Source organism: Hoplias malabaricus, chromosome 14, assembly GCF_029633855.1.
Source record: "Hoplias malabaricus isolate fHopMal1 chromosome 14, fHopMal1.hap1, whole genome shotgun sequence".
In the NCBI taxonomy this organism is placed as follows: domain Eukaryota; kingdom Metazoa; phylum Chordata; class Actinopteri; order Characiformes; family Erythrinidae; genus Hoplias; species Hoplias malabaricus.
This window is the reverse complement of record NC_089813.1, coordinates 17,515,072-17,526,744: the sequence shown is the minus strand read 5'-3', so window position 1 is coordinate 17,526,744 and position 11,673 is coordinate 17,515,072.

Below are 11,673 nucleotides of genomic sequence, written 5' to 3'. Positions count from 1 at the left end.
TATTGCAGTATTTTTCAATGTGTAGTGGTTTCACACGGCCATTCAATAAATAAATTAATAAAATAAAATGGCCTAAATTTATATCAATATGTTTAATTAACGAGAATAAAACTGCATTGTAACCTGACTTCAGAAGTTCTACTGGCTGAATAACAGTACTGGTTCGTGAAGGGGGGATGGAGGATGGTGGTGAGAGAGAGAGGGTGGGAGGGAACGTGGGAGAGGGAAACATTGAAGCTCAGGCCACAGACAGGTGCAGTGACCCTGTCCACCTCTGGAGGTGCCACTTGCAGTTTATGGGACATTTATGGTTGGCCAGTGCTTTTTAACATGGCCACCTGGATGCAATAAGAGCACCGCTCCCTGAGCCTCAGTCCCCCCCCCCCCCCCCCCAATAGGAAACGTTTGGCAGCTCTCGAGGGAGCTGGGCCCTGTTAAGATGTTTATGATGCTGAAAGTGGTCCGAAGGGAAAACACTGACAGGTACAGAGAAGGATTTTGTAGAAGGAGCTTGTTTTCTTGTTATTCCTAATGCTCCCTCTGAGAGTTGCTTTTCCCCACTTCTTTTCCTGAATAAGCTCATATTGAGTGGAAGTCTGAATTAGCTTTGAGTCTGAAGTAATCAACGTTTTGGTGATAGGGCTTTTTCAAAAAGAACTCAAATTAATATTCCATGAGCATTTTTATTTATTTATTTATTTTATTTATTTATCTATTTATTTTAACTTAAAATCTAAAACAAATCTTTTATTATGAACCATATATTGGTCATGGAGAAATGCTCTCCAGAAATACAGTCCCAAATTAAAGGTCCCTCATTATGTCCCTCAACTTCAATCTGTGTTGGTTTGGGGAGGAAAAAAAATAATAAGTGGGAGAAATGAAATGCCTAAGTACGTCAGTGTGTCAGAGCCCTCATGGTGACCTTCAGGTGGAGTACTCTAATAACGTCATTAGAATTGCTAGGCTTCCTGTCCACTGATATATGGCACTGTTGTCAGAGGTTTGTTTTGTTTGTATTCTGATACCTTTATTAGAACACAACAAGGTTTTTTTTATTATTATTATTTTTATTACAAGCACCAGACGTATTAAGACGGATTATATTTTGAATATCCTCATCATCATTTAAAATAATTTACCTTCTCATTCAATTTCAATAAATACACAAAAAAAAACATAAATAGTGTTAAAGGATTTTTTTCTTCTAAAATGTAGTAGATGTACTGTGAACTAGTGTGAAGAAAAGTTGGTTTCCAAATATTCTCCTTGATTGTACTGATTTAAACAGCACACTTGATGTAACATTATTAAGTATTTATTAACTTGTAAAACTAGGTATTGGATGATTCCCTCAGATGTTATATAAAACAACATTATGATTGTTTGATTTTTTAAAATTATTTATTTATTTTTTTATTATTATTTTATTTTTTTATTTTTGCAAATAAGCTCTTCCTATTTATTGTCTCAGGCCTAAAACTTTTGCATAGTACTGTATATAATAGTATAATAAACAATTGATTGTTACACTTTTATAAAATAAAAACACACCAACCTGATTTTAGTAGTTAGCTAGTAATTAAAGCAAGCACCAACAATGTCGCTGCTTATTTGTCCATTCTTAACAGTGGAATTAAACAATTTTTTTTTACATGAGCACACAGCAAATTCAGTGCAAGTTAATTTCACACTAATAGTGTTGATTAACACTGGTGAATATGCTGTGCATATATTTATTTTGAAAAATAAACAATGATATTTTAGTGAATGATGTGTGCTTCGTTGTAAATAGATTCCCAGAAATGTCCTGTATGTCCTTCTTTAATGGAAGAGCTTAATTAAGAGTCAATAAACACATAGGCTGACTGCATGAAATTATGCTAATTATATGTTGAGCAGTTGAAATAAACTGACTAAATAAGATATGAGCATATCTACCTACTAGCATTAATGGAATTTATATTCATGTCCACACAAATGTGTGTAGGTGTTCTGGCACAGAAACCATACCATGTGGCATAGGAGCCAGCGTCATTGTCAATGCTAGAGGTCAGCTACTAAATAAGGAGTCTTCTACTGACAATCCAGGAACGTGGAGTGATGGTCATCTTGCAGGAAAGATGACCACCCAGATACAATCTTGCAATGCCTGGCCACAAAGATAAACAACAAACAGCAACATCTGAACGTTGTGTTTGCTAGTTACTTTCCATATTTTGTTTTGGCATTTCCAGTTCCAATTATATGGTTATAATTTTAACATATTATTTTATAGTATTTTTTTCTCTATACCTTATCACATAAAGAGCTCATCTCTAGTTCCCTATTTGTACATTGTGGTTATTTGGGTAGTCAGTTCCTGGACATAAGTCAAACCTAAGTGTTTTTTCCTTACTTTTATGGGATACAAGAGCTCCAGGTCAGCAGATGTAGAGAGCAGGGAGTTGGCTGATGGGGATCTGTAGCACTCTGCCTAATGTTCAGGACAGATTAGAAATGCTAGCTTTTGACAGATGCTGCATAGATCTTCCTCCCAGTTCTAACCAGCTGAACAACATCTGGGAGGATGGTCGTAGAGCAGCCTGAAAGAACACACGTTGCAAAGTGTTCCTGTTTATATTTATAGCACCTGAATGGACTTCATTTGAACAGCAAAGATTGAAAATTGTGCCTATTGCTTATGTTTTTTTTTTTTTTTTTTTTTTTTTGCAGTTGAATTTATTGTTTTGTTGCCTGGACAATGAAAAGTCATGTTAGGTTTTTTGAATAATAGCCAGAGTGCAGTTATTTGGGATGATATCCAGAGACGTGTAAGGCTTCCTCTAGCAAAATGTATTAAGAAAGTAATTAAGCAATTCAATTAATGTTGAAACTGGGAATATTTTATGATTTCGAAAAATTTTTATTTTGAATTTGATGCCAGAAAAATATTCCACCTAAGTCAGAACGGTACAAATGACAGGTAAAGTTGTGTAACACAAGAAAAAATATTCATGAGGTTAATTGGCAATAGGTCATTTACATGACTGTGTTTATAAAGAGTGTCTCAGAGAGACAGAGTTGTTCTGAAGAAAAAAAAGGGGATGGATTCATCACTTTGTAAAAGACTGCATGGGAATTATTCAATAAAATATTCAATGATAATGTTTCTCAACTTTAAAATAGTAGAGAACTTGGGGATTTTATTATGTATGGCACATAATATCATTAAAAGTTTCAGGGTATCCATCCATTATCTGTAACCGCTTATCCAATTCAGGGTCACGGTGGGTCCAGAGCCTACCTGGAATCATTGGGCGCAAGGCGGGAATACACCCTGGAGGGGGCACCAGTCCTTCACAGGGCAACACAAACACACACACACATTCACTCACAGACTCACACCTATGGTCACTTTTGAGTCGCCAATCAACCTTAGTTTTTAGAATGTGGGAGGAAACCGGAGCACCCAGAGGAAACCCACGCAGACACGGGGGCACACCAACTCCTCACAGACAGTCACCCAGAGCGGGGAATCAAACACACAACCGCCAGGTCCCTGGAGCTGTGTGACTGCGACACTACCTGCTGCGCCACCGTGCCCCCCTCAGGGTATCCAGAAAAATCTATATATACAAGAGACAAGGCCCAAAACCAGTATTAGCTGGCTGTGTTCTTTGGGCCCTCAGACCGTACTGGATTAAAAACAGACATGTTTCTGTAGAAATTGGCTCAGTAACTCTTCACAAAACCACTGTCTGTGAACACAGTTAGTCACTGGATCCACAAATGCAAGTTAAAACTCTCCAATGCAAAGAAGAAACCATATGTAAACAGGATTAAAAAACTCCACTGCCACCTCTGGGCCTGAGCATATTTACAATGGACTTAGGTGAAGTGGCAAAGTGTCCTGTGGTTGGACAAATCAAAATTTGAAGTTCTTTTTGACAATCATTGGTGCTGTGTTCTCTGTGCTAAAGAGGAGAAAGACCATCCAGCATAGGGGGCAAAAGTGCACATGGCATGCGTGAATGCACCGTTAATGCTGAATGATAAATGCAGGTTTGGAGCAACATGCGACAATCCAGGCAATATAATGATTTTTCAGGCCTTGTTTGTTTCAATAAGATAAGGCCCATTCACATTCTGCATGGATTACAACAGCATGGCTCCTTAGTAAAAAAAAAAAAAGCCCTAGAGCTAAACTAATCCAGACCTGTCACCCACTGAATACAACTGGTGCCTTATGAAATGAAAATCTCCAATTGAGACCACGAGCAGCTGAAATCATGTAACAAGCAAGAATCAGGAAAACTATAGCAACTCACTTCCCAAACACATGCAGGGTTAAATGAATTTGTGATGTGACACAGTGGTAAACACTGCCCCTGTCCCAACTAATTTGGAATGTGTTGCTCTCATCAAAATTTGCATTTTGCACAACGTCCCAACTTTTTTGGAAATGGAGTTGTATATCAGCTAGCTTTTCATGATTGTAACAAGCCATGCAATGAATATAAAAGTGTCTATAAGTAATATAACAGAAATTCTTTTGATGACATTAGTAACATGAGCATGCAATAGTGACTTGTAAGTTTGGGGGCACACACCACAGATGGAAGCCTAACTAAGCAGTAGTGAATGTTTATCCCATCATGTGGTTTGTGCTGATAGGCACGAGAACGCATCCCCCCGGAGACGTTGAATCCTCTGTAATCTTCACCACAGTACATGAGTTTATCATAATTACACACCAATCATGAGTTTTCAAATCCCATTTACTTTTGACACGGCTCGGAGTCTTTAAATCTACTTAGAACATCTCCACAGTCTTTCAAGCCGCAAGGCTCGGCGCACATATGTAATCTGAAGAGCTCTGGCTGAATTTATGTGTCCCACAAAAGAGCAATGGGGGGATGTGTGTTGTAAATGGCACATATCCTAAAATCAGACTTCGAGCTCCCACTAGGCCGCTGCCAAAAGATGAATAAATCAGTACAGAAAGGAATCACACGAACAGGACTACCATCTGCTGAAAAGCATCGTAAATCTCACTCTCTGGTTGGGAAGCCTTACCGTCTCTGCTGTTGTCTTGTTAGAAGTTTTAGACTAAACAAAAGCCAGATCTCATTTTTTTTTTCTTTTTTTTTTTTTAATTAAAGGACCCACACAAAATAACTATTTATTTAGTGTTTCATATATGAGACCTTTCTTACACAGACAGTAATTCTCCCATATTCGCTGGAATACAAAAAACACTGGACATAATCAGTGACCAACAGTGAAGTCAGTCCTGTATGAGATATATATACCATTTGAGATTTGAGATTCATTCTCTGCTTGGGTGGTTGCCACAGTTTTTCATAAAAAGCTCAGATATGCCAAAATCCTGTAAGCTTTCCTGTATGACATATTCCAGACTTAGTAAAGAGCAGCACAACTGCACAGTTCTGTTGTGAGCTTTGCTCAGTACAGTCTGTTTCATTTGAAGATAACTTTGATCTGGTGTAGATCTGAACCTTTGATAAAAGAATATAAGCTTCATAAAAAAACAAGTGAAACTGTCACGGTTGTTAAAAATGTTATTTCTAGTTAGAAAGAAAGCAGAGTGGTGGGTGGTGGACATGGGCACTGACTTTCAAACTCAACACAATAAAAAAAACATAAAATACTGCTGCTACAAAAATGGTTCACAAAATGTATTTGTGATTTACAAAATGTCTTAACAGGGCGACATGGTGGTGCAACAAGGTAGTGTCCCAGTCACACAGCTCCAGGATCCTGGGGTTGTGGGTTCAAGTTCCACTCCAGGTCTCGTCTGTCAGGTGTTTGGATGTGTTCTTCCCATGTCCATGTGGGTTTCCTCTGGGTGCTCCGGTTTTCTCCCACAATCCAAAAACACACCTTGGCAGGTGGATTGGCTACTCAAAAGTGTCTGTAGGTGTGAGTGTGTATCTCCCTGTGAAGGACAGGGTGTATTCCTGCTTTGCGCCCAGTGATTCCGGGTAGGCTCCACACCCACTGCGATCCTGAACTGGATAAGCAGTTACAGACAATGAATGAATATGTTTTAACTATTTTTCAATGAAATTATTATCAAACACTAAATAGCCATAGCATTAATATACAATCTTTGTTTCTACATTGTCCGTTTTATCAGCTCTGCTTAAATTGTTGCACTTTGTAGTTCTACAATTATAGATTGTAGTCTGTCTGTTGCTCTGTGTGATTTGCTCTCTTTTACTCTCTTCTTCATTTCTCAGAATCTTCACAGGACCAACACAAAGCATAAGTATTATTTAGGTGTTCATTCTCAGCACTGCAGAGACACTGGCACAGTGGTGGTGTGTTGGTGTGTTGCACTAGTTCTGCTGGATCAGACACAACAGTGCTGCTGAAGTTTTTAAACTCTTCAGGACTGAGAATAATCCACCAATCATAAATATTCAGGCTACAGCAAGCATCATTTGGGCAGCATCCAGCCACACCTGATGAATTACTAGAAGGTGACCAACAAATGTGCAGCAACTGATGAGCTCCTGTCTCTGATTTTAGATCTAACCAGCAAGGTACGTGTACTAATAGACTGGAGAGTGCAGCTGTGTTATCCACTCATCAACGTAACACACACTAACACACCCCCATCACTCCAGTGTCACTGCAGTACTACACAGTGATCCACTACACAAATCATAGCTGCTCTGTGGTGGTCCTGTGGGGTTCCTGACCATTGAAGAGCAGTGTGAAAAGTGGTTAGAAATATATACAGAGCAACAGTTGGACTACAGTCTGTAATTGTACAGATTGCACCCGTATAGGAAGTGTACAGGAACTAGAACACCCCTTGCCGACAATAAACAGCCAAAAAAGATTAAGAAAACAAACAAAAAAAGTAGGAAAATTTATAAATATATATTTAAAAATATTGTAATATACAAATGTATTTGATGAGTATGACCACACAGTGGACCTTATCAGTCATAAAATTGAACACATGCCAATTTTACAAGAGGTTGTGTTATTTCAAAAAATTAGTAAATTAATTTGAGTGTTTTTTAAATAATCAGAATAATCAAAACACTAAAAAGTCACACAATCTGCCTTATAGGGTTCAGTTAACTTTTCTTGTGTTTTTTTCATTGTGATTTTAATGCTAAGCACTTTATTTCACTTGTAGTCAATAGGCGAAGCAGTACACTTCCTACTTGACCACAAACTCCACCTATGAAAACAACCATTGGCTCAGGAACTTGCTGAATGTTTTCATGAGTTCCCTACTGAAACCTCTAATGAATTATGGTGTTAATCATGGGCATTTGAGAGCAACTGAGAGCAATATGGTGTTTCATTCAGTGCACTGGAACTGATCCCCCTGTTTGTTTTGCTTTGCTTTTTTTTTGTTGTTGTTGTTTTTTTCACTTGTTCAGTTTTGTTTTTAAACTATTATATAGCTTGTTAATATTACAGACTATATTCAAATCCTCATACTACTTTATTTACATTTACCAGTATACTTCCTTACTTAAACTTGCCGATCAATCACTCATTTAAATCACTTTTAATGGCACTGTGTCTATACTAATGATCAGTCCCACCAATGACTTTCCAGTTTTAGCATTTGGCTTTCCTGTGATGCAGTTAAATGTACTGAGAAATTCCATTGCTGTTCGGAGTTCGTCAGTATTTAAATATTTTTAGTACATAAAATGCTGGTCACTGGGTAAGGAACATAATCTTACTGTGTTAGAGTATAAAATATTTAAATACAGAATATACTGATGAAAATACTAAACAGATCTGAGGAAATATTTATCACTGAAAATTCACATTAATAAAATATATTGCATCAACACAATTATTGTCTAAAATAAGTAGATAGATGATCTATGTAAATGAACAAGTGCAGATTGTAATTTGCTGGATTTTATTACTGTAGAAACTCTAGTTTTAAATTTAAAAAAGCATTTGAATTTAGTAAATTAATGCATCTTGTATAAAACTAGAATTATTTTACTTTGAATATGACTACTTTCAAGTGGTTATTTATGAAGAGGTATTTTGAAGAAGATAGGATGGGAAGTAACAATAATAACTATATTTCTGACTGCTTGTAGCTTTAAATAGTTTTAATTATTTTATTTTCATAATCATTTAAAATGCATGAAAATGTTTGAATATTAATGACAATAATTTTATACTATCCATATTTTCATAATGTTTTATTTACATGATTGCACCTCTGTTTGTGTCTGTTGTGTGTGTGTGTGTGTTTGTTTGTGATTTTAATAGTAGTTTTTATAGTAGCTATAATAGGCTTCTCACAATTTCCTCATTAGCTGGATGATTCTATACACCTTCAAAAAACACAAGTTTTACTGCAGGCCAATAAATATTTTCAGAAGAAAGCAGCCAGCCCTACATTGCACAATTACACCTAGTGAGTTTTAATATGTCAGCGAGAGCATAGCACTGAGTCCAACAGCTTCTTTCATACATTTGCCATGCATTTATCATCAAAGCCTATTTATGTATACCTTAATTTTCACATATTTTAATGTGTCTGTTAATATTTAGTCTAGCTATGAGCTTTAAACTACTATTGCTGCAGTTAGCACAAACGTTTTACCTTAGCTTTAGCTAGCTAATTTCGCCAACTCTTAGCCAGTTAAGTGAATCAAGACAAAAACAAGAACGTAAACGATTAAAGAGGCATTAAATGGGGTAGTGACCCCTAAATCTGTACTTAAATGTAAGTTTCTTGGTAAATTATGACTCAAACTAAATAAAAGTACCCGAAAAGTTTATTTAGAAAATAATAAGAAAACTCAGGCTACCGAAATACTAACATAAACAACTTACAGCAACCATTGACCTATGACTGATGTTGATCAGACTCTTGTCTTCTCGGATATATTTGATCTAATGTAAATACAGAAGCAGGAGCAGCACATCAACTAAACAAAATAAAGGATTTAGGAACCAAAAGGATTTAGTAAGTTAATATGAACAGGTGAAATGTAATAATGTACAAAGTACACACCAAATTTACCAGGGTTAATATTAGTGTTAAATTAAGACTGAGAGTCTTGATTTAACACTGGTAAATTTGCTGTGTAGAGTTTTTTTTTTTTTTTTTACACATTTAGTGACAATGCTACTCCCTTATTTTGAAATTGTGGGGGAAAAAACACACAAGCCTATCGGAATTGTTACTTAAATATACTAACACACTCGGGTGACTGTTTTTACAAAATAATAATAATAAATGAAAAAAGTAAAAAATCCTTGCACAATTACTTATAAATTATTTCGTTTTAAGAACCTGGAGTCGTATAAAAATGAACAAACACAAGGGGGCGACATTTACATCCTACTGAATTAGAACCACTGAATGCAAAGGCAGCTCTAGTGCTTCCATATACTACTCCTGTAATCTCTCAGGGAAAGAAAAAAGTTATACAAATACAGAAAAATATCTAGAGTGAGGAAAAACAGAATATGAAACCAATCCAAAATTTAAAAAAATGACAATTAAAATAGGTTATTGTGCAGTTATGGTCCCTAAAATGAGTGAAAACATATAATTGATGTTACCTGATTTGCGAATATGAAAAGTATGTTTGAGTGTGGAATCACTCAAACCCTAATTAATAACTACAACGTTGTTTGAAGATCATCTAGAAACGGGGAGAGGGCGAGAGAGAGAGAAACAAAGGCCTCTATGTTGTTTGAAAGAAATCGCTGGAAGAGAGCAGGGGTTTAGAAACACTCATTAAGTGATCAAAGCGAATTGAGACATCAAAGTCCAGTTTACTGTATGTCTCTGTGAACAGCCGCCATTAGCGCTACTTGGCTTTCTTCTGCTGAATTTGTTCAGCGCATTGACCTGAGGTTGCGCCAAAACAAGCACACAATTAAACAAACAAACAAAAACAAAAAGTTCTTCTTCCCTCGTCTGATTGTTGCTTAGAAAGAGTCCAGCCCGAACATTAACTCGATGGTTTAATAAATTTCCTGTCGATAGCTAGTTATTTTTACGTAGCATAATTCTACTGCTGTCCTTAAACAGATTGTGGAATTGGAATGAAAGGTGAAATTCAGGACGAAAAAAGAGTGTAGATTAAATAACTGCTTTCATTCAAATTACACCGGAAAATGGTAAAAATATAGACCTAAAATAAACAAACGAAAACAAACAAATTGGCTATATTTAGGATTGGAATGAAAGAAAGAAAGGATTAATCCCCAAAGGTTGTAAGCAGTAGAAGACTGGCGAAAGAGCTTGTTTTTCGTTTGGTGTAAAGTCCAGATACATTTATAGCAAATAAGGCTTTTTAAAAAAAATTACAAAAATAGATTCCGCTGTAGGGTGAAGTATAGATTTGCGCAAAATAATCTGAATTTTCGCAGTGCTTAATTTTCCGTAGGTAAAACAAATATTTAGGACGTGTTCATTGATAGAATTGCAGGCAAACCGGATTTATGGCGCCAATTTCGTTATGATATGTTCGTATAGGCCTAATAAATAATAGCTACGAATTTAGCGTCGATTTTTATAGCGTTTGGAGTTTAGAGCGCATCGTTAGAGGGGTGTTTGTGTGTGTTTAGACATTTCGAATCGGTCCTCGAAGTGAAAAGATATTTAGCAGGGAATTGTGGAATTTAAAAAAATGTCTGATAATAAAAACAATAATAATAACAACAACAACAACAATAATAAAAGTTATGTAATACACTGTCTAGGGTGTAATATTTGAGACACTGGTTACTTGGAGAATGTGTGGGTGTGTGTGTTTCACATCGATTAAAAATCAATTTCCATACAAAATATTTTCGACAATTTGACAGAAATACCAGCTAAAACTGATCACTCCTGTAATAAAGAATGCAGTGAATGACGCTGTAGAAACCTTTTTAAAACGCGAATATATTATTTGAGATGTTGCATTATTCACTCAAATGTTTTTTGTTTGTTTTGTTGTAAACATAAATATATCGTTTATTTGTTATTTACCTATGTATGTGTTTGAACGATTTTTTGTCATACATATATTATCATTTATATACTCAGGCTACATGCTACATAAATATAGCATACATGCTATATTTTGTTAATTATCGTTGCTTTAAGCTTTTAGAAATGTGTAAATTTAAAATTGCAAATTGCGTTGGAAAAAACGTTAAATATTTGCTTTAAGGTGTAGTTATTTGTTTGCTTGTTATTTGCACATTTTTCTTTACATTTCATTGCATAAAATTTGCTACAAACTTTATGTATAATATTGAAATAGTCTACGTGCATGCTGCTGCTTTGTCTTACCTTGCGCCCAGTAATCCGGATTCTTTAACAAAAAAAACTACCTTTTAGGCCAGTTCTGAGCTTAAATTAGCTTTAACTCTCTCTCTCTCTCTCTCTCTCTCTCTCTCTCCCCCCACTCCCCCCAAATCACGCACACACACATTGTCAGCCATGCACGTGCCACACACCTGCGGCTGGTAGGTGCCTCATTTGCGATGTTGGGGGAGGACCCAGATATAACGAGAAGAAAGCAAAACATTCCTGCTGACGGAATGTGTGTGTGATTTGTTTAGCGCGAGCTGGAAGAAAGTGAGCGCGCGTCGGTCTGTATCGGAGCCAATCGTTTGCACGCTCGGGGACAAAAGAGTTCTCGGCCACAGAGTGTCACTAAT